Source organism: Ovis canadensis, chromosome 1 (genome assembly GCF_042477335.2).
Source record: "Ovis canadensis isolate MfBH-ARS-UI-01 breed Bighorn chromosome 1, ARS-UI_OviCan_v2, whole genome shotgun sequence".
In the NCBI taxonomy this organism is placed as follows: Eukaryota; Metazoa; Chordata; class Mammalia; order Artiodactyla; family Bovidae; genus Ovis; species Ovis canadensis.
Window position 1 is genome coordinate 39,247,998 of NC_091245.1, and position 24,430 is coordinate 39,272,427.

Genomic DNA, 24,430 nt, shown 5'->3' on the forward strand with positions numbered 1-24,430 from the left:
CCTAGTCATTCATTCACAAACCTGCATGCTATCCCATACTGCCTAGAACTACCCCCCCCCCATCTTTTAAAAAATACTTTTATTTTTTTGGCTATACAGCAGTCAGGCTATTTAGTCACAGGATGCAAACTCTTAGTTGTGGCATGTGGGATCTAGCTCCCTGGCCCCAAGCCCAGGCCCCCTACATTTGGAACATGGAGTCTTAGCCACTTGACCACCAGGGAAGTCTCCCTTCCCTTCTTTTACTATTGAGTCATCCCTCAGCTCAAATTTGCTCTCTCAGTGAAAATTTCACCATTCTGCTCCCATTCAAAACAAATTGTTTATTGCACTTACTTCCTGAGTCTATACTTCTCTTTTACTTGCTGTTTGATCTTGAACAAGTTAAACTTTCTCAGACTCATTTTTATCAAGTGTAAAAATGGAAATAGTAGTAGTATATACAGTGCAAAGAATGGCTGTGAAAATTAAGCAAGATTATGCATATGAAAGGCTTCATGTAATGTCCAGAGTAGCAATTCTCAAACGTTTTGGTTTCAGGACACTTTTATTCTCTTACAAGTTTCTGAGAATTTCAAAGAGCTTTGTTTATGTGGGTTGTAAAACATAGCTATCTATGATATTTAAAGTTAACATTGAAAAATTTTTAATGTTTCTTTATTAATTCATTAAAAATATAAATGATAAAGTTTGTAAACTGTTATATAATATATTAATAATAAATAATAATTTTGTGGGAAAAAATATTATTTCCCCCAAATAGTAAGAAGAATGACACTGTTTTCCTTTTTCATAAATCTTTTTAATATCTGGCTTGTATGTCTATTGCTGTTTTAAGTATACAAAGGAAATCTAGTGTCACACAGAAGTGTATTTGGAAAAAGAAAGGAGTATTTTATTAGTCTTTTCAGATAACTATGGAAATTTTTCTCTGATACTCTACCAGTTTGACAAGTAGCAGTTAGGCTCATTGAGATGTGGAATCTGAAATGACACAAATAAGCTTTTCATTCTCTGTTGCTTTAAAACACACTGGACTATCTTGCACTTTGAGTGGATCGCTTTCTCACAACTAATTTTATAACATCATGCATTGGTCATTTGCAAAGTATTGGTTCCCTGAGTTATGCAGATCTCCAAACACTGACACATTTCACCAAAAAATGGGGAAAAAAAAATCACATTCGTTAATAGCCCCACAATCTCACTGGAAATGTCTTTGGGTTTTGGGAAGCTGACAAGTTCATGTGCCAGACACAAATCTACCCAAATTCTAATTTTCACTTGAAAGTTCAAATTTTATCATTGGCAACAAATACTGTCAGCTGTATTTCCTTGAAGTGACAGGCTCACTTCATTCATTTTGGAGAAAACGTCGGCCAAATGTTCGAATAAATGTAGTTTGCCTGTCAGTTGTTTTTTCAAGTAAAAATAGTGTTCTATGAAAAAAAACTGGCTAATCACTCACGTGTATTTTTCCTCAAGACAGTCATGCCTTTGTGTGAATCAGAAGTGCTTTATGTGTAGTTCCCATTTTGTCACATAGAATATTGAGTAGGTTGGGTCAAGATTTAATAAAATTAGTCATTTTTATCCCTTCATCAAGGCATTGTTAAGTGAAACTGGAATCATTTTTCCAAGACAATTATAAATATAATAATACATGGGTGACAGATTTTGTTGCCACTACTTTGATTCATGTTAAGATAACAGTTTTACCCAGCTTTGGTTAATGCTTTTAAACCATTGTTGCAAATACCAACAGAATAAGAAAAGCAAACAGTTATCTCAGTATTATTATTATGAAAATTGTTTTGACCTTGTACCTTCTGAAAAAGTCTCAGGGATCCCAAAAACAGTCAACAACATTTTGAGAATCCCTTATCAACAGCACAGTATGTTCTTTGTAAGTGTTAACTAATGCTACAACTAGCTATGCTGCTGCTGCTAAGTCACTTCAGTCATGTCTGACTCTGTGTGACCCCATAGACGGCAGCCCACCAGGCTCCCCTGTCCCTGGGATTCTCCAGGCAAGAACACTGGAGTGGGTTGCTATTTCCTTCTCCAATGCATGAAAGTGAAAAGTGAAAGTGAAGTTGCTCAGTCAAGTCCAACTCTTAGCAATCCCATGGACTGCAGCCTACCAGGCTCTTCCATCCATGGGATATTCCAGGCAAGAGTACTGGAGTGGGATGCCATTGCCTTCTCCACAACTAGCTATACGGATTATATTTTCTAATTGAAACTCTGGACTGTAATATATCATGTCATCTGCCTGTGAATAGGTGCAGAAATGGAGATTGTCTCCTCCATGTCATTTTTGTTTCTTTTTCATTTTGTCTATTATAGTTAGATGTGGAGACGGCAATGGCACCCCACTCCTGTACTCTTGCCTGGAAAATCCCATGGATGGAGGAGCCTGGTAGGCTGCAGTCCATGGGGTCGCTAGGAGTTAGACACAACTGAGCAACTTCACTTTCAATTTTCACTTTCATGCATTCGAGAAGGAAATGGCAACTCATTCCAGTATTCTTGCCTGGAGAATCCCAGGGACGGGGGAGCCTGGTGGGCTGCCATCTATGGGGTCGCACAGAATCAGACATGACTGAAGCAACTTAGCAGCAGCATCGTTTCAGTTCAGTTCAGTCACTCAGTCGTATCCGACTCTTTGCGACCCCATGAATGGCAGCATGCCAGGCCTCCCTGTCCATCACCAACTCCCGGAGTTCACTCAGACTCGCGTCCATCAAGTCAGTGATACCATGCAGCCATCTCATCCTCGGTTCTTCCCTTCTCCTCCTGCCCCCAATCCCTCCTAGCATCAAAGTCTTCTCCAATGAGTCAACTCTTCGTATGAGGTGGCCAAAGTACTGGAGTCTCAGCTTCAGCATCATTCCTTCCAAAGAAATCCCCAGGTTGATCTCCTTTAGAATGGACTGGTTGGATCTCCTTGTAGTCCAAGGGACTCTCAAGAGTCTTATCCAACACCAAGTTCAAAAGCATCAATTCTTTGGCACTCAGCTTTCTTCATAGTCCAACTCTCACATCCTTACATGACTACTGGAAAAACCATAGCCTTGACTAGACAGACCTTAGTTGGCAAAGTAATGTCTCTGCTTTTGAATATGTTGTCTAGGTTGCTCATAACTTTTCTTCCAAGGAGTAAGCGTCTTTTAATTTCACAGCTGCAGTCACCATCTGCAGTGATTTTGGAGCCCAAAAAAATAAAGTCTGACATTGTTTCTACTATTTCCCCATCTATTTCCCATGAAGTGATGGGACTGGATGCCATGATCTTCGTTTTCTGAATGTTGAATTTTAAGCCAACTTTTTCACTCTCCTCTTTCACTTTCATCAAGAGGCCTTTTAGCTCCTCTTCACTTTCTGCCATAAGGGTGGTGTCATCTGCATATCTGAGGTTATTGATATTTCTCCTGGCAATCTTGATTCCAGCTTGTGTTTCTTTCAGTCCAGCGTTTCTCATGATGTACTCTGTATATAAGTTAAGTAAGCAGGGTGACAATATCCAGCCTTGACGTACTCCTTTTCCTATTCAGAACCAGTCTGTTGTTCCATGTCCAGTTCTAACTGTTGCTTCCTGGCCTGCATACAGAGTTCTCAAGAGGCAGATTAGGTGGTCTGGTATTCCCATCTCTTTCAGAATTTTCCACAGCTTATTGTGATCCACACAGTCAAAGGCTTTGGCATAGTCAATAAAGCAGAAATAGATGTTTTTCTGGAACTCTAGCTTTTTCGATGATCCAGCGGATGTTGGCAATTTGATCTCTGGTTCCTCTGCCTTTTCTAAAACCAGCTTGAACATCAGGAAGTTCACAGTTCACGTGAGCATTACTTTTCTAGCTTGTGAGATGAGTGCAATTGTGTGGTAGTTTGAGCATTCTTTGGCATTGCCTTTCTTTGGGATTGGAATGAAAACTGCATACCCAGCATCTAGACATGAAGCGCCAAGGACAGCGATAATACTTTACCTAAACCAATGCTCCACTACCAGCACAGTGCTTTATACACAGCAGGTGCTTAATAAATATTTGTTAAACAAGTGATGAACAAATGAACAAAAGCAAATCAGTCCACTCTACATTGTCAGCAACTCTTAGGGAAGAACAGAGGTTGAAGTGATAGATTATTTTTATTTGCTTTACTTTAAAGGTCATCATTTTAACTCTCTTACTCTTGTTTAGAAAATTAAATTTATGTAATAATAAGCCAAAGTTATCTTTTATGGGGAAATAATATGGACTATTTTCCTTTCTAAAAAGATAATGTTTGCTAATTATAGAAAGTACAGACAAAAAAGGAAAAAAAATACTGGTAATTTCTTCATCTAGAAATAGAGTTTATTGAAATTTGTATGTTTTTTTCTCTAAGCAGATACATAATTTTTCAACCTCCTGTTTTGTTACTCACTTTTTTATCTAACACTGTATAATGAATGTTCTTCTATGTCACTATGAATCCTTCTCTAATATAATTTTTATTATGTGCATACGATATATTATTTGGATGTACTTTGGAAATAGTTGGTTAAGTGAGGTTCTCTTTGAATTTTATTCCCCCCCCCCATGTATTATTGTCCATCATCAACAAGAAAAAAAGCTACAAATCAGCAGCAACAGAATGAAACAGTAAGTAAACTCAAAGGATTCACTCAGAATTTTTACCTTTCTATCATTGTTATAGGCACCATGGTGATAACACACCCACAGTAGAAACAGTCCTGAAAACAAGAAAGAAATAAAAATTGAGAACACCCACAAGTAAGATATTTTAAGACGTATCTAGAGAAAAATCAGCCTGGATCATAGTGGAGAAGAAAGAATTCCCGTCTCGGGAAGCTACACAGGAAAAGCGCTCAGTGACGGGGTGTGTGGTAAACCGCTCAGATGGTCCATTGAAAAGTCATCTCTGAAGCTGCAAGAAATGAATACATGGGCAGAAACATAAAAACTAAAATAAGTAGGAGTTGAAATAGAAAGAACTCTATTACTTCATTGCTAACAGGGACATTTAGGTGGAGGTTAAGGGCACTCCGTTCTAAATTTTGTTTCAGTTCTTCAAAAGATATGTCTCAACTTGAACTGTCTCCTTGATGTCAAAGACAGTATAAGCAGCTGATTAGAAAAGAAACGTCAAACTAAGAAGAGCACTACCAAAGAGAGAAAGTCAGTAGACAACAGTCAGACTGTAAATAAAAGGGAAAAGAAGTGGAACTGGATGTCCCCCAAAAAACTAAATCCATGCCTAACCCCTCTCTCTCCATATACATTAAATAAACTACAATACATATATTCTAAATTATTTAATAAAATATCAGAAGTCTGGGGACAGTAGTACTATCTCATTTTTAGTAAGTTGAAGAGGTCATTTCTTCACTCAACATGGTTCAGTGGCTTAACTAAGATTCAGAGTTTCAAGTTCTATTTTCTCAGCACTTTCTGTGAAGTATTTAAAAAATTCTAACTCCCTGTGACCAGCATTCTACATTCTTAATTTACACTTAAGTTATTCCATTATTCCTCCAAGATCATTCATCCGACTAAATCTGTCCACTTCGTCCAAGCCGATCTCTCTAGAAACCCTTGAACACATCTTACTAAATCCTGCCTCCAGGTATGTGCCCATATAACTCCTCAGGATGCTTGCCTTCTTTCTACCATTAGTTCCTTCAATTCAGAACAAAATGCAACTGCCTCCCCCCACCAAATGTTGCCTAAACAATTCCATTATTTCAATCATTTGTTGGTCATTTTAAAGAACAAAGCTTATTCACATGATCACCGACGTATTTCACTGAAATAGTTTTATGGAGGCCTCCTTTATTCTTCTAATTGTAAATTTCTAGAAGGCAAGCATCATGGCTTCTAATTTTTTTATTTCAAGAAAATGGAAGATAGAAAGAAGGAACAAAGGAAGGGGGAAGAAAGAAAAAGGGGATATGGAGAAGTGATAAGAAAAGAGTGGCAAACAGAAGATAAATCTGTGAGATTTTATTTTCTAATATACACAATGAAAATAATGCTTTATGAGAGTCATATTGACATGAATAGATCTAATTCTACTGAGCACTCAATTTTGAATTGCAATCTGACTTTCCCATCTGTGTTCTATGTTCTATTTTTTCTAATTCTACATTTTCTAATTGCTATTTCTAAGTATTTTTTAATCTAATTTTTAATCTAATTTTTTAATCTATTAAAATTTCAGCCCACATCATCTCCTTTACCTTGCTTCACTTTTTCTTCTTTATACACATATCACCTTTAAACAAACTAAATCATTTACTTACTTACTGTATTGATTCCCCAGCCTTACACAACTCCCTGATACCAGGGATCTTCATGTTTTGTTCTCTGATGTAACTTCAGCCCCAGAAGCAGTATCTGACCCAGGGTAGGTGCTCAGTAAACTCATTGAACAAAAAAGATCTCTGCAAATGTCATATACAGGCCTTGGAATTTTCACAAATACCCATGACAGTCACAGTGATAAGCAAAAAACTTTCTCCCTCTTTTATGCTGTATACCAGTGTTAATCAACCACCTAAAAGATGGTTGGGACTTCCCTGGGGATCCAGATGACTGCGGGGGGTATGGGTTCAATCCCTGGTCCAGAAACTAAGATCCTGCATGCCGCACAGTGAGGCCAAAAACGATGGATGATTTAGACCCTCACTAGATTAAGCACCATGAAAATGGGTGTTATAAAGAGTCAAGCAGACCTTTACACAGGATGTGGCCAGTGTGGCCTTGACCACAGGCCCCGTCAGGAGCTAGGTGTTAACCAAATGAAATAGTGATAGGGAGTGACAGGTGGCCAATCTGGCTGGGATACCTAAACTACTCCCTCCCCACCCACAGTGAAAGTCACAAAGAGCCTCTTACAGGGGACTTGCTGTCTCAGGAAATCCCTCCAGTCTCATATTTCTACTCCAGCTGGCTGACTTGGTGTAGGCTTCCTGCTCCAGCCAGTTGTCATCCCTGCCCTATCTCTTCTGATGAAGCATCCAATTCAATGGGCATCTTTGATTCACAAACGAATTGTCTTTGGGTTCCCTTTGGCTCCACTACAGTCCCTTGTTTGTCTGGGAGAGAAGTTTACGTAGCTTTAAAAAGACATGGCTTGAAGACATCCAACTTAGGAGAAAGTCTATAAAACACAGTCTTGCTGCAATTTCAGTAATTCCTCTCAGAGTATCCAGAGCAGTGGCGTCAACAGATATGAGTTCAGCTTCTGGTTCTACCATCTCCTAATTGATTGGTCTAAAAAATGCTTCACTCTCTGGGCCTTCAAAATAGGCAAAACTCCTTTGCAAGGTCACTGCACACACAGGCTCCTTCCTTCATCTCTAGATGATTTACTTTGTACTTAAAATGTTGGCTCTGAATCCTATACGCTAGCTCAGTTTCAAAAAAGCCAATAGTATTCACATGATATCTTGATAAGTTCCAAAGAAACTTGGAAAATTTTACCCCTGTAAAGAGCTGGGCTTTGCAGTCAGATAGTCCAAATCCATCAGAGCCAGCCACTTTCCAAGGTTTCCCCATGACCTTGGTTGAGTTACTCTCCTTCATCTATAAAGCAAGTATGTAATAAATATTCACAAACTTATTGTAAGGGTTAAAATAGATAATGTATATGAAGTGCTTGGCATAGCCTGATATACTTTTGGTGCTTAAAGGCTATGAGCTATTTTTATTAATACCAGACATGGTCTAATACAGTCTCTACTGAGACTAGTATGGGGATGAAAGACACTGTTGCTATTTTTCTTGAAGGCTAACTAGGTCTTTGTTTCCTTGGTAATACAGTATATAGTACCTGCTCACTTTTTCTTGTATAAGTACTTGAATGAACAAACAACGTAATAATGGAAAGAACACTACAAAGGGAGTTAGGAGTCCTAAGTGTTTGGCTTATTTTAACCATTAATTAAATAACTGAGGATCTGTGGATATGACATCATTTCTTCCTTTATTTTATTATTCGAGTACAATTGCTTTACAGTGTTGTGTTAGTTCCAGCTGTACAACAAAGTGAATCAACTATATATATATACACATATATCCCCTGTGATATCATTTCTAAATTCTAAGTTCAAAAAGCCCTTATGGTTCTAACATATTAGATTCTGACAGTATTTGAAAATGAATAAGACAAATAGGAGAAAAAAAGGAAATCTTAATTTTTCTCTGACACCTGTCACTATGGACTGAATTGCGACGACTCCCCCAACCCCCACCTCTGCTCTTGTCATTTATTGAAGTTCTAACTTCCAGTGTGGCTGTACATGGAGACAGGACTTTTACAAATAATTAAGGTTAAATAAGGCCATAAGGATAGATCCCTAATCTCATAGGATTAGTGGTTTTTTAAGAAGAGATACCAGAGAGCTTATTTTCTGTTCATGTAAGGACACAGGAAGAAGGCAGCCACCTGTAAACCAGGAAGGGAGCCCTCCCCAGAAACCAAAGTGGCCAACATCTTGACCTTGGACTTTCCAGCCTCCAGAACTGTGAGAAAATAAATTTCTGTTGTTAAGCTCCCCATTCTATGGTATTTTGTTTTGGCCACCTGAGCTAAGACACCTATTACATACCATACCCATCAGAAATATCCAACCCCACTTCTCTAAGAATATCACTTTTAATCTTCACACTGCCCTCTATTCCAAATCCCTATAAAATTTATGTCCAGCTGCTGTTTAAATGAAATTACCGTATCACAACAGCAAATTGACAATCATAATAAACTACTCATTGGGTTGAATTTATAAGCATTTTAGTACTATGCTTCAGAATGTTAAATTATCAGTTTGGTAAGTTGATATCCTTTATTTTCTTGTTTATTTGACATTTATTGAGCAAACTCATGTTTGTTAATAAATTACTCAATGCAAAATCCCTAAGATACTAAAAGTAAATTTACTCATCACTACATCTTAACAAATCGAGTCTGTCAAAGCTGAAAAAAATGAGAAAGTCCCCTTCATTTGATGAAGAAAAACAATGGCTTTTGACAAGAACAGCTAGGGTCAGGCTTGGTTCCCTGGTGGAGAATATATTCCTGAATTGACAAGCCTTAGAAAGTGAAAGTGAAAGTAAAGTTGCTCAGTCATCTCCAACTCTTTGTGACACCATGGACTGTAGCCTACCAGGCTCCTCCGTCCATGGGATTTTCCAGGCAAGAATATTGGAGTGGATTGCCATTTCCTTCTCCAGGGGATCTTCCCAACCCAGGGATTGAACCCGGGTCTCCCGCATTGTAGACAGACACTTTACCATCTGAGCCACCAGGGAAGTCTAACAAGCTTTATCCAGAAGAAATTTGTACATTTTATTAATACATTGCTTAATAATGGTGGCTGGTAGTCACATATGGCGACAGGGCCTTAGAAATGTGGTTAGTCCAAATTGAAATGTGCTATAAGTAAAATACCTCACTGTGCGTGCGTGCACGCTAAATCGCTTCAGTGGTGTCTGACTCTGTGATCCTGTGGACTGTAGCCCACCAGGCTCTTCTATCCATGGATTCTCCAGAAAAGAATACTAGAATGGGTTGTCATGTCCCTCAGGGGATCTTCCCAGCCCAGGAGCTGAACCCGCATCTCCTGCGCTGGCAAGAGTGTTGGAGTGGGGGGCCATTGCCTTCTCTGCCTGCATTGGCAGGCACGTTCTTTACCACTTGTGCCTCCTGGGAAGCCCAAAATACCTCACAAATAGCTTTTATACTCATTATATCTTAAAATATTTTGGATATTTTATGATAAATAGTGCTATTAAAGTAATTTCACCCTTTTTTATCTCTTAAACATGGCTACTAGAAAATTTAAATTTATTTATATCAATGGTGTTTTATTTACACTGAACAGTGCTGTTCTAATTAATTCTCTGTCACATCTTATAGTTGAATTAGCTAAAACAAAGTATAAGGCAGGGATTAAATATAATCAACAGATATGCTTTATACGGTATACTCAATTAAAACAAATTTTAATTAATTGTCAATATTTAAAGATTGACAGATTTCAAATCAAAATGTAGACTTCTGATTTCTTTTGAATAGTCAAAATATTTAAAAACACTAAACCTACCTTTTCCATGGCAACAACTGACTGAAATTGATTGGTAACTTCCCTTTGAACAAGCAATGAACTCTCCAGTTCATCCTAGTTCCTAACTGGCCTATTCTACCTTCACTGCCTCTGTGTAGATATTTCAGTTTTAATGTTGGCTATAGAGAAAAGTTCAAACATGGAATGGAATGGAAGAGAAAGCACACACTATGGGCTTAGACAGAGCTTAGTTTCAATTCCAGTTTATTCATTTAAGTGACCATATGACTTTGGATGAGTTATTCAGTGTCTCTGAATATTGATTTTCCCATCAATTAAAATATGAATAACTATATTGTGGAAATTAGTAGCAACTGAATAAAGTATATTCAGGAGTTGCACTGGAATAGTTGCTTAATAAATTATATCATTACTTTTCTTCTTTGGTTGACTCAATATTTATTTGGAAATTAGTAGTACTCTTGCCTGGAAAATCCTATGGACGGAGGAGCCTGGTAGGCTGCAGTCCATGGGGTCGCTAAGAGTTGGACACAACTGAGCGACTTCACTTTCAGTTTTCACTTTCATGCATTGGAGGAGGAAATGGCAACCCACTCCAGTGTTCTTGCCTGGAGAATCCCAGGGACAGGGGAGCCTGGTGGGTGGCCCTCTATGAGGTCGCACAGAGTCGGACACGACTGAAGCGACTTAGCAGCAGCAGCAGCAGTATTGATAACAGAGGAGGAGTCAGATTACAAGTGGTTTTCCCAGCGCCAAGAACCCACAAAAGTATGGATGCTCTCTCCTTGAGTGCAAAGATCTTGGGAAACAGGAAATCTTGCAACATTTTTCTTAGGCCCATGATGGCTAAAACACTTTTATTAATGGAAGTTGAATTTTTATTTTGTCAATTAGAAATGAAAACTTTAGATGTCTGACAACCATCATACTCTTCAAGTCAAACTGAACCCCAATACTGGCAGTTGTTTATGTCAATTGGTTTCATGTTGCAGCTTTGTTTTAAATTCTCAGCAGTTCATGTAAGTTTCAGAACAAACTTTTCACACCTATGAATACTTTGATTTAGTAAAACCAAGAGTTAAAGATAAAAAGATGGAATAAAAAGCATGTAAAAAATAAGAGAACAAAGATCAATTTAAAAACTTCTTGTATTACAGAATATGGGACACAAACCAGAATGATTTGTTCTGGACATCTGCCCCTCTTTTTTGATTCTCATTTGAAGATCAGTTTGCTCAATTTTAAGCTGTTGACAGGACTCAAATGCTTGCATAGTTCTTACATACAGTACAGTATACTGTACTATCTCGTCACTAGTAATTCAGGCATCAATGAAGCTCTCCCAAAACTATATTGTCCTTTCCAAGTGGATCACCCAAAACAAGAATCCTTGGAATACACTAATAAATTCCATTTGAATACCATAATTAGCTATAACAATAAACAAACAAAGAGATAAATAAAAACTAGAAGAAAATTTAAGTAAAGTTATCTCAGATTAGGAAGTATTTCCAAAGTAATGAAAAAATTGCCAAAGAAACAGGTCAAAAGATTCGATGACAAACTTTAAAAACAAACTTAAAAAATAACCTGGAGAAAAATAAATTAATAAACTAGAAAAAATAATTGTTACAAACATGGGAAAGAACAATTATCTTTAATATGTAATAAGCTCATAGATGTACTTTTAAAAAACACTAAAAACCTAATAGGAAAATGGATAAAGGAGATGAGCAATTCATGAGTCATATACTCTAAGAAATGGCTACTGATGTATTTTATTTTTTTTTTTTTTTCCCACAGTCTTTATGAAGTTTTTATTTTAAAGATGAAATTTATTTCAAAAGTTCTTATATAAACCAATCATGAATAAACTTTTATAATGAACTTCTCAAATCTTTTTACTATCTATCTTTCTGTCTCAGCTGGTAAAGAATATGCCTGCATTGTGGGAGACCTGGGTTTGATGCCTGGGTTGCGAAGATCCCCTGGAGAAGGGAAAGGCTACCCACTCCAGTATTTCTGGCCTGGAGAATTCCATGCGACTGTATAGGCCATGGGGTCACAAAGAGTCAGACAGGACTGAGTGACTTTGACTTTCTTCTTGGGATAGCATTGTTATAATAGTATTACATTTCCTTTTTTATTCAAATGAACTGTTTTCAAGATTAATGATTATTAGCAAATCTTGATGCAAGATAAACATGATACTATAAAATTACCATTTTCTATCAACTATCTAAAGTAAAAAAGTATTTGGTACTAAGTGTTCTTATGTTCAAATTCAAAAGTAATTTTTAGTCCCAAGGGAACTTGGTACTCCAAGACTTAAATTTTAATGATATTTACATAATATATATATTTATATTTTTAATCACTAAGTTCCTCCTCATCACTGAAGTATGTGCTTTTCTTTATCCTTGGGCGTCTTGAATCATCTGATGTTGAAGGACCTCCTGAACTGTGTTTCCATCTTTTTTGTTCTTCTTCAATTTTGGCTTGCTGGAAAGCTATGGCCTGACTGAGGCTGTCAAGAGCAGGATCTTCCCCTTCATCTTCACTTTCTTCTACTGCTTCAATTTCTTCTTCTGGCTCAGGAATTTTCTTTTTTTTCTTTTTCTCTTTCTTCTTTGGAGGTTCACGTTCTCCAAGCATATTTTTGGGACAGGCATAACTTAAGTGTCCACTTTCCCCACATTCATAACACTTAGATTTATCAAAGTAGTTTCGTCTTCGGATGAACTCAGCTGCTCTTCCATTGTCAATAGCAATGCTTGCTTTTATCACTCTACCAAATAACTGTTTGTTGTTTATTGCCCTGGTACAGTTTTGTGCAGAGTCTTTATCCAAAAATAGAATAAATGCAACCCCTTTACTCCTCCTGGTATCTTTATCTTTCATTATAGTAACCTTTACAACTTTGCCATACTTGGAAAATATCCGATATAAGTCATTGTTGGTCAGGGAAAAGGGCAGATTGGATACATACACTGTGCTTTTACTTGGGGCCAATCCACCACTCATTTCTTCAAGTGGGGCCGGCCCGGGGGGGAGGGCCAGAAGAGCGCGAGCCCTCAGCTCACTTGGGGCTCAACCCCGACCGTACGTCGCTCCTTGCAGCTGCCTCTGCATCACGGGTCCCGGGAGGGGTCGGGCACAGGAGACGAGAAGGGAGCTACCGCGCCTCTTCCCGGCTTTCCTTTGTCCCAAACCCCTACTGATGTATTTTAAAATAAAACCTCTCCAGTACCCAATAATTTTGATTTTAAATAATAATAATAAATCTCTTTTTTTTCTATTCATCAAATGAATCAAGATTTGTTTCAATATTAATACCTACTTTGGGATGTGCATGCATGTCAGTTGCTCAATTGTGACTCTTTGTGACTCTATGGTCTATAATCTATACAAATTTTTCTTGTCCTGAGAACCTTTAGGATTTATTCCCTTAGCGACTTTCAAAGACACAATATAATATTATTAACTATGATCACCCTGCTGTGCACTACTGAATATGCACACTTTTTTTAAGTTGTGAATCTAGGTTTTTTTTTTTTTGGTTGGGCGGGGTCTTCCTTGCGGAGTGCAGGGAGAGGGGGCTACTCTTCATTCCAGTGCGTGGGCTTCCCATCGCGGTTGCTTCTCTTGTTGTGGAGTACGAGTTCTAGGCCTACCGGCTTCAGTAGTTGCAGCTCTTGGGCTCTAGAGCATGGGCTCAGAAGTTGTGGCTCATGGGCTTAGTTGCTCCGCAGCATGCGGGATCTTTCCGAACCAGGGAACAAACCCGTGTCCACTGCATTGGCAGGCAGATTCCTATCCACTACACCACCAAGGAAGTCCTAACCATTCTTTTAAAGGGAACTATTCTACCCTCTAAAGCAGTGGTTCTCAAAGTATGGATCATCAGCATCAGCAGCATCTGAAACCATGTTGGAAATGCTAATTCTCATGCCCACTGATATACTGATCCAAAAACTCTAGGGGTGTGACCAGCAATGTGTGTTTTCACAAGCCCTCCAGGTGATTCCAATGCACACTAAAGTCAGAGAACCACTGCTCCAGAGTTACAGAGGACGGAATGGATAAAATGGTGCATTAAATAACATAAGAATGCAGTCTATGTGACCAGTTCTCTATTTCTTCAACAAATAAATGGCATGAGGGATGCTGTACAGCAGAGATTAGCACTGTAAATCAACTATGCTTCAGTTTTTAAAAATGGCATGAGGGGACAAAAGAAAAGCATGAAAAGTTAAAATGAGACATAACAACCAAATTTATGTGCAGACCTTATTTGAATCCTCTTTCAACCACATCAATCGGAAAAAGATGTTTTGAGACAATTAGGAAAGGTTAAACATGATATTAAGGAATTATTATGTCTTTTTGTGTGTGAATATTATAATTTGGTTATGATTTTTATTGAAGTATAGCTGATATCACAATATGATATGTTACAGGTGTACAATACAGTGATTCACAATTTTAAAGGTTATATTCCACTTACAGTGATTATAAAATATTGGCTATATTCCCCATGTTGTACAATATATCCTTGTAGCTTATTTTATACATAACAGTTTGTCCCTCTTAGTCCTCTACCCCTTGCTTTCTCCTCCCACTTACCTCTCCCCACTGGTAACCCCTATAGGGGTTCATCCTATATAGATTCATCCCCGATAGCTGTGAGTCCACTTCTTTTTTGTTATGTGTACTAGTTTGTTGTATTTTTTTAGACTCCACATATGTCATATCATACAGCATTTGTCTTTCTCTATCTGACTTACATCACTTGGCATAATACCCTCCAAGTCCATCCACGTCGCTGCAAATGGCTATGATTTTTAAATAACCTTTTAAAAAAGTTATCTGTTAGAGATTTTTAAAAACTGTCTTAAAAATATGTGAAGCAAATATGGCAAAATGTTAAGAACTACGAAACTTGATTAAACATGATAAAATAATTAAAAATAGGAGTTTGTTATGTTCTTCTTTCTACTTTTCTGTTCTATTGAAATTTTCATAGCAAAAAATAAAAGCCAAGAAAAACTGCAGACCTTTTAGTCAGTAATTCCCGTTTTAGAAATTTGCTGTAAGGAGATATTCAATCTCAGAAAATATTTATTTATAAGTATCTTCATTACTGTATTATATATACTATAAACTGTTAGAAACTACAAAAATGCCCAAAGAACAAGAAAAGGGTATAATAAATTTTGAGACTTTAATGTAATAGAATATGATGCAGCTACTGGAAGTGTTATATTCCTAAAATGCAAGATACAGAACACAGATAATACCATTATTTTTTGTAAAAAGTAAATGGAAGAAAGACTAGAAGGAACTATAGGTATCTCCCAATTTTCCAGAATTTCCTTTACTGCACTTTGCTTTTACAAAAGACTTATACTAGTGCCTGTTTTTGCTAACCAAAAGAAATTCAAGAAGGATTTTCACTTTCATGGAAAAAGGCAAAAAGCAAAAACAGTATTCAGAATTTGTTTTGCAGGAGCTGTTATAGGGTCAGTACACACTGGACAGAAAGAAAGGCACTACCAAGCTCCTTCCCTGGGAACCACACAGCATCTCAGCATCAAGCTGCTATAGCTTTGAGCTGTGCCTGTGAGCATCTATGTTTTACCTCGATTTATCTTGTCCATTGATTAGTAAGATGTATTCTAAGATAATTGCTTGTTCACTTTATGCTACTTGGCATATGAAAGTTTTCATAGGAATGCTCCATTTTCAGATAGTAGGAGGAAACCTGTATATCAAAATGTTAAAAAGAGTAGTTGTCTCTCAATATTGAAGCTATGGATTTTATGGACTTTCTCCTTTATAACTTACTATGTTTTCTAAATTATGTATATGAACCCATTCATAACACAAAATATTTTTAATAAGAACCAATTATGCTGTTATAATGGTTATAAAAAGTTGCTATATAATAAAATTAAGACTTTCTTTTTTAAAAGCCTAAGAATCATCTCAGGAATTAGCATTTCTACTTGATGAAAGAGAAGTTACACCTACCCACTACTATTTATTTGATAGTACTTTGTACTATTTATTTGATAGTAATTATATACATTTTTAGACTGTTGTGTTTGTATGTCCATCGACATATTCATTCTACAATAATCCATAAACACTTACTGAGTGACTACCATTTGCCAAGAGTTACCAAAACAGGCAACTTATCATTATGAAGCTTACATTCTAATGGAGGGAGACAATTAAGAAAAAAATTTTTAACATTTACAGCATGTCAGAACTTCCCCGGCTGTCCAGTGGTTAAAACTTCACCTTCCAATGCAGGGAGTGAGGGTCCAATCCCTGGTCAGGGAGCTAAGATCTCACATGCCTTGTGGCCAAAAAAAACAAAACATAAAACAGAAGCACGTTGTAACAAACTCAAAGACTTTTAAAATGGTCCGCATCAAAAGAATCCTTAAAAAAAGATTATGGCATGTCAAAGAAGTGCTATGGAGAAAAATAAGAAAGAAAAGGAAAATAGAGAGTGTTGGATTGTTGAAAGAATGGGTAGTTATTCAGTTTTAAACAAAGTAGTTAGCAAAAGCCCAACTGAGAAGGTGACATTTAAGAAAGATCTTTAAGAATTAAGAAAATTCCCTGGTAGGCCAGAGGTTAAGAATCTGCCTGCAAATCCAAGGGACATGAGTTTGATCCCAGGTGCAGGAAGATTCCACATGACTTGAAGCAACTAGGCCTGTGCGTCTCAACTACTGACCCCACATTCTAGGTTCTGCAAGTCACAACTACTGAGCCTACATACCGCAGCTACGGAAGCCCGTGTACCTAGAGTCTGTGCTCCACAACAAGAGAAGCCAGCACAGAGAGAAGCCCAAGCACCACAAGGAAAAGTAAACTTGGCTCACTGCAACTAGAGAAGGCCCAAAGGCAGCAATGAAAGCCCAGCACAGCCAAAAATAAATGAATTAACTAATTCTAAAAAAAGAAACACCCGAAGAGGCAAGGGACTGAACCATACTGTATCTGGGGAACGAGATCTCAGGCAAAGGAAATAGCAAGTGCAAATGTCCTGAGGCAGAAATATGCCTGGAGCACATAGCTTCTCTCCCTAATTTGAACGAAATTCCTCTGAAAGAATCAAATCATTCACCTGCTTTTTTTTTTCACAATCTGAATCACAATACCTAGAACAGTACTCAGGAAACATTTATTGAAAACAATGATGCAAGGACTGAAAATTATTAGAATCCATAATCTTTTCTTTCAAAACCATCCATTACCATTCTCTCATTTCTTTACAAAGAACTTTTTAACATAAGGTCTGTTCAAAATTGGGTATGCTTCAGGAGATGGAAATGTTTCCTTCTCCAGAGATATTAAAAAAGACCAAAATATCAGTGGGCAGGGATGTACTAAACGAAATACAAGTATCAGATGGGTTACCAGGCTAGATGGCCCATTGTACTCCTTTCCATCACTCAACAGTCAACAAACATTATTGAGCAATGAATAAAACTAAAATTCTTGCTTTTCTAGATCAACAGTCTTGTCAGTGTCCTAATAGCTTCTATAAACCTAGTGTATTGGCAAATAGTCAATGCTGGCTAAGACACGAGGAAATTTTCCTTTTAAAAAGTGAACCATTGGGCTCCCCTGGTGGCACAATGGTAAAGAATCCACCTGCCAATGCAGGAGACACAGGTTCAGTCCCTGGTCCCAGAAGATCCCACATCTGCAGGACAACTAAGCCTGTGCGCCACAACTACTAAGCCTGTTCGCCACAACTACTAAGCCTATACTCTAGAGTATGAGAGCAGCAACTGCTGACCCAATATGCCTAAAGCCCGTGTTCCACAGCAAAAGAAGCCACTACAACAAGAAGCCTGCACACCATAACTAGAGTAGTCCCCACTCTCTGCAACTAGAGAAAAGCCCACAGCTGCAAAGACCCAGCAGAGCCACCAAAAATAAATAAATAAATAAAATTTTAAAAGCCAAGTGTCTTTAAAAAGTGAGCCATTTATGAAGCCATAATGGTCGTTTATCAGAGAACATGTTCCTCACTTCTTAAGAGAATATCTTATTTGTATTTGAATCTCTAGATCTATCTATATGTCCCCACTAAGTGTTGACTTAAATACATAATCTTGAATAAACTCCATATTTTCTAGTGTTTCTTCAGGCCCTTGCCTGGCATTTAGTACTTAGTTAATTGTTGAGAGAAAGTTGAGTAAGGTGTAATCACAAATGACAACCACAAACTGAAAATGTATTTACAAATAATTTGGCTATTTTTTTGCACATTAAACAGCCTAAGGCAATGGCACTGATCTCAAGTCAAATAGTGCTTGTAGTGAAATTGCCAAAAGGAAGCCCAACCCTTATTTGCTCATAAAATTCCCCTTATTTTAATTAGTATGTTTATTTATTTTTGACTGTGCTGGGTCTTTGTTGTTGCGCTTAGCTTTCTCTAGTAGCAGCAAGTCAGGGGCTACTCTCCAGTTGGGGTGTGTGGGCTTCTCATTGCAGTGGCTTCTCTTGTTGTGGAGCACGGGCTCTAGAGCTCACAGACTGTGGCTCGTGGGCTCAGTTTCTCCGAGACATGTGGGATTTTCCCAGACCAGAGATCAAAGCCCTATCCCCTCACTGGCAGGTGGATTCTTAGCTACTGGACCACCAGGGAAGTCCTCACTTATTTTTTTTAAACTATCTGTTCCTGGTAAGAGTCCCCATTGGTTAAAACTAGAGATCTTTTAACAATGACCCCCCAAAATCAAGATTTTCTGCAAATAAAATCATAGAAATCAAAGATTAATGTTTATCATGGATGTATTTGTTAGATAACAGTAAGTCACAGTAACAAATAGATACCCCAAATTCAGAGGATTTTGAAGAAAGTTTATCTTCTCTCATACAATAGCCTTTGAGTAGGAAATGACATCCCACTTCAGTATTTTCCCTGGAAAATTCCCATGGACAGAGGAGCCTGGCAGGCTACAGTCCATGGGATGGCAAAGAGTTGGACATGACTGAGTGAGCACGTACAATAGCCCAGGGAAGGAATCCAGATCAGACGTGGCTTGTTCCACACAGGCTTTCAGGGATCCAGGCTAACAGCTCTGCATCTTTGACATACAGCTTACAAGGTTGCCTTTGGGCATCATCACTCCGGTTAGCCAGAAGGAAGAAAGATCAGGAAGGGCATGAGTGGAAGACTGGTGGGCTAGACTTGAAAGTGGTACTTATTTATCACCTCCTCTCAAATTCTACATCACATAACCACATCTTATCACAAAAGAAACCAGAAAATACAGTCAAGTTTTGATTCCTGAAGAAGAGGAGAATGTATTTGGTAGATTTTTGGTGATCTCTGCCATAACTGAATTGTAAATGAAACTCTAATTCTTTAAATGCTTTCCCCCTCACCCCCACCCCTAGAATATTAAGCAGTGTTTATAGCTTCTGGTTTGCATACTGAAAAGGACCCTTATAGAAGAAGCCTTTTCATAGTTCACAATTTATGAAATAGATAATATTCCAAAAGCCCACTTGAGAGCTTACTAAAATGTATTTTCTAACAGAACTCACAACTTATTATCTGTCATGTGTAGACAAATACTAGGAAATCCTATGGAAGAATAGCCTGGATGGCTACAGTCTATGGGGTTGCAAAAGAGTCAGATACGACTCCACAACTAATCAGACAAACACTATACACCTGCCAAGTTTGGGATACAATATAGAAGTTTCCTCCTCTAGTCTTGGGTAAAAAGAAAAGGTTGGCCAGATAAAGTTAAGTTTTTATTTCCCTCTCCATAGGTGCCTGTCACCTTCAAACTACACTAAAAAATCCCAACCAAGCTCATCCCAGTGCCCATTTCCCAATCATTGTTAATGGGACATTTTTTATCTGGATGTTAAAACAGTGAGATCTATATCTTTGAAAATATATTTGCAGATAGACTTATAATAATAGTTACATTTCTTGAATATTTATTATATACCAGAACTACATTCTTTAAACTTCATTTTACTCATTTATTAAATGGAGATAATAATACTGATCTCATGAAGTTATCGTAAGCCTGAAATGAGAAAATGTCTACAGTGTCTTGGCCCTCGCCTCACATTAGTAAACCAACTCAATGCATGTGAGCTATGATTTTCCTAATTGGTTTATTATTACTTAGTGATGGGGTGAAAGTGTGAAGAGCTCATTATCACTCAGCTCTGTTCCCCTCTCCCCTAGCATACTCCCATCTCCCCAACCAATAAAGGAAGTAACAGCCACACTTTTTTGAATGTTGACAGTGGTTCTCAATGATAATGAGCCTGAAGCGCTTGTTAAAAATGTTAAAAAATCCTCATTCAGTGAGTCACAGGTAAGCCCTGCTGCCTCATTGAACAACACCAGGGGGCACCATTAACATTGTGTTGCATATAAATGGTGCTTCCTGGAGATGTGCAGATTTGGGGTTCTGAAGTTGAAGCCCAGGAAATTGTATTTTTAACAAACACCCAAGTGATTATGGACAATCCTCCACAGTCTTTGAGACAATTCTAGGGTGACTGCTAAGTGCGGGGGACCTGAGAAAGAACCTTCCACAGGTGAACTCAGTGTCTAAAAGTGACTATAACTGAATATCAACAAAAAAAGCCATCTATGACAACCTAATCACAGCTTTGTTATTCAAAACTCTTCTCAGCAACTGAATTCAGTGGAATGAGACTTTTACCCGCAATTTCCCTCCAAAGGCTTCACAAGGTTCTTCAGATGTGATCTCATTAATCCTCAGGACAGATCTGTGAGATAGGTGGCAGATCGGACTTTCCATTACAGGTAGCTTGAGGCATTAGCGGGATTCCTGGCCCCAGAAGACCAGTGTCACTACCTGTATGGGCTTTCTGCAGTCCCCCTAGTCTTCATCTGTAAGACACGAAGCTTCTACTTTCTCCTATATGAGAAACCTTGTTAAGAAGGCAAATATCAATCACTCACCCATCCCATTCATTCACAAGTATTTATTAGCTATCACCTGATAACCAATACTTTTTGGAAGTAGGTGGAAGTTGAAGTATAAATGCACAAGTAAACAATTACATATTCAGCAAGTCACTGTGGGATCATTAGGAGAAAGGAAACACATATTAATTGAGAACCAATTAACTAAATGCAAGTATTGTGCTGAAATCTTTCCTTAGACTATCACTTTTATTACTTGCGGTAATTCAGAGAAGTGATGACAGATAATATGATTTTTACCATTTTTATAAGAATTGGTCATATACCTGTAGTAAGGCGATGGCACCCCACTCCAGTACTCTTGCCTGGAAAATCCCATGGATGGAGGAGCCTGGTAGGCTGCAGTCCATGGGGTCACAAAGAGTCGGAAACGACTGAGCGACTTTCCTTTCACTTTTCACTTTCATGCATTGGAGAAGGAAATGGCAACTCACTCCAGTGTTCTTGCCTGGAGAATCCCAGGGACAGGGGAACCTAGTGGGCTGGCATCTATGGGGGTCACACAGAGTTGGACACGACTGAAGTGACTTAGCAGCAGCAGCAGCAGCAGCAGCAATACATATTAGAGCCAGACCTTGATCTGAGAATTGTCTGATTCCACATCCTTGTTTTTTCCATGGTCTCTACCTTTAAGGAATATACAACTCAATAATAAGGCCGAGTACACAGATGACTTTTAAATAATAACAATCATGATTAAAGTGAACATTTATTGAGCACTTGGCTAACTTAGCACATTCCAGGCATTGAACCAAGTACTTTATATAGATCCTTTCATATAATCTTCACATCAACTTTATGAGATAAATACTATTAATTATCTCCAATTATAGATTTTTTAAAAATTTATATATATATATATATATATATATATATATATATATATATGAAGCTTAGAGAGTAACTTGCCTGCAGGGGAGAAAACTTGAAAAACACCATTGCTATTACAAGAGGGAGCTGGCTTGTTCTACAAGGTCCCAAGAACTAAATATAAGACCAAAGGTCAGAAGTTTCAGAGAGGTAGGTTTGGGTTCAAAATGAAGATGATCTTACTGAGAGCAATCCAAATGCTGTCTCCAGAGGGAGTGAATTCCCTTTCTCAAGTTTAAACAGTTCATTGCCACTTCAAAGAGACATAAGATGAATATTATTATGTCAAGAATGTTTCCCTGTTCTCTGCCCCACCACACCCCATTCCCACTTCAACACCCACACATTCTTAAGATTTCAACCTAAATATCACTTCCTCAGAGATGTCTTTCCAGATCCTACAGACTCTGAGCCTCTATTATATGTTATTTTAGCTCCCTATATTTCTCCTTTATAGCAGTTATAACTGTAATAAAATCATTTATTATGAGACTAATAGTGGAAAGTAAGTTCTCATAGAGCAGAGACCACAGGAGGCTTTTTCCTGGATGTTTACTTACCTGGTGTCTACTGGCATCTTAAACATGTTAGATGCTCGGTAAATAACTGTTGAATAAAGAATGAGTCACTGTTGATGGATGATGGGCCCAGAAGTGGATTCTCAGAACTGACTCAGTTGAAGACACTAAGTCCCCTCACTAAGCTTACTTGTATATTTCAGAGCTACTCATGTTCTTGGGGCCTTTCACACATTTGTTAAAACATCCTGCTCATTGCACGCTCATTCACACTTTACCTTTTCCTTTGTTTGCAGCTCAGAGTCAAAAACCTCATCCACATGGATCCATCCTTGTGTTGGAAATTGTGCAGCAAGGACTAGCATTCATATCCAATACCCTTGGCTTCTCTGCACCAATTCATTTCATGCTCATCCATGGGCTTTGGCTTGCCTATCTCCCTTGTCCATCTGTTTGGACAGCAATGTGCCTGCTTGTGGGTGGTTAGATCCTTGGCACAGGATAGAATTTCCAAACAATGCAAGAGGTTTACATGGGCAAGCTGCACAGAATAGTCAAAGACATCTGTCTTGTGAGGAGGGTCTTCTCTCTGAACGTCAGGGTGACATATGACCCCTTTACTCTTGATTATACCTGTAGAAATGTGGATATGAAAACCAAAAGATCAAAATCTCAAAACCAAAATGAGAAATAGTCACAAAGCATTCATTTGACAAATGTAACTGATAGTCCATTCTGGGCTAGGCAGTGGTAGGTAAGTGCTAAGGATCCGCAACCCACAAAATCAAGGAAGAGCAATGTGTAAGGTGTGGCATATAGAAGCAGCTATGGGGGCACCGAGAAGTGGTGAGAATGCTTGACAGACCCAGAGTCCCTGAGAAAATTCCATACGTGTACCCAGGAAACAGGGCCAGGGGTTTTCTGTACATTGTGTTTTATTAGGCAGCAGAGGAGGAAAAATGAACCACAACAGAGAGAGAACAGCTAAACCCAGAACCCAAGATGCAGCCATGCCAATCAGTGGCAAGCAGGCAAATGGGCAGGAATCAGTGAGGGCTGTGCCAAGGAGATGCAGCCTCTTTCAGTTAAGATAAGAATAAACATTTTCATTCAAGTTACTTAAGATAAAAGAAATGTGGCAATGTGGGGCCTGAGGAAAGGTGAAGTGTGCTCTAAGTAGGTTATGCCTCCTTCCAAGAATAGTGTCAATAACTACATACATTCCCAGGTGAGTGTACACACACACACACACACACACACACACACACACAGTGATGGCAAAGCAATATTGTCTGCTCTGGGGCTGTGTTTCATAGAATTAAGAAGAGAATGAGCCAATTATTACAGCATGTGTGATTCTGGCAAAAGTATTCGTTATTTCAAAGGTTTTTTGGAATGAGCCAGGGAACTTTGGAATGTGAATCCTCTGTATAAAAACTGACTGTTCTTTTAAAATGACTAGACCAACAGGGCCCTATGAATTCCAAAACTGATTTAACCTTCTTAAATGGAAGACGTGGGCATAATAGGGAGGTAAATAAAAATGGAAATGATGAATATGATAAGTAAAAGTCATAAAGGAGAAGGAAAAGAAAGAATCTGGTTATGAAGACTAGGAAAACAACAGCTAGATAAAAGAGAAAAGAAAAGTCCTTACCTTCCTGATGCTTTTCTCTTTCAAAGGAAAACATTCAATTACAACAAACAAGTAAATTAACAAATGTGTCCTATCATTTTCAGAGGGTGATGAAATAGGGGCCTGGGGAAGTAATCTTAGGCAGATGGCCAGGGAATCCCTATCTGTAGAGGCTGCATGAGCTGGGACCTGAATGATGAGAGACAGCCATGCAAATATCTAGGGAAAGACTAGAACAGGCAGAAAGAAGAGGAAGTGTACCGGCCCTATGGTAGGGAGAAGTTTCATGTGTTTGG

The 24,430-nt window shown here is 38.2% G+C and overlaps 1 long non-coding RNA gene and 1 pseudogene across 1 annotated transcript in view; both read right to left on the reverse strand.

Annotated features, from left to right (window-relative positions):
* The window catches only part of LOC138442273 (uncharacterized), a 39,561-nt gene extending 16,430 nt beyond the window's left edge, over positions 1-23,131 (reverse strand). Inside the window, exons 1-2 of the long non-coding RNA XR_011257609.1 lie at positions 22,777-23,131; positions 4,683-4,738 (exon numbers count right to left, since the gene is read on the reverse strand). This is a non-coding gene — a long non-coding RNA (uncharacterized lncRNA). The remainder of the gene's footprint in view (positions 1-4,682; positions 4,739-22,776) is intronic.
* LOC138425434 (zinc finger CCHC-type and RNA-binding motif-containing protein 1 pseudogene) lies at positions 11,908-14,848 on the reverse strand (annotated as a pseudogene).
* Positions 23,132-24,430: the final 1,299 nt, after the last annotated feature.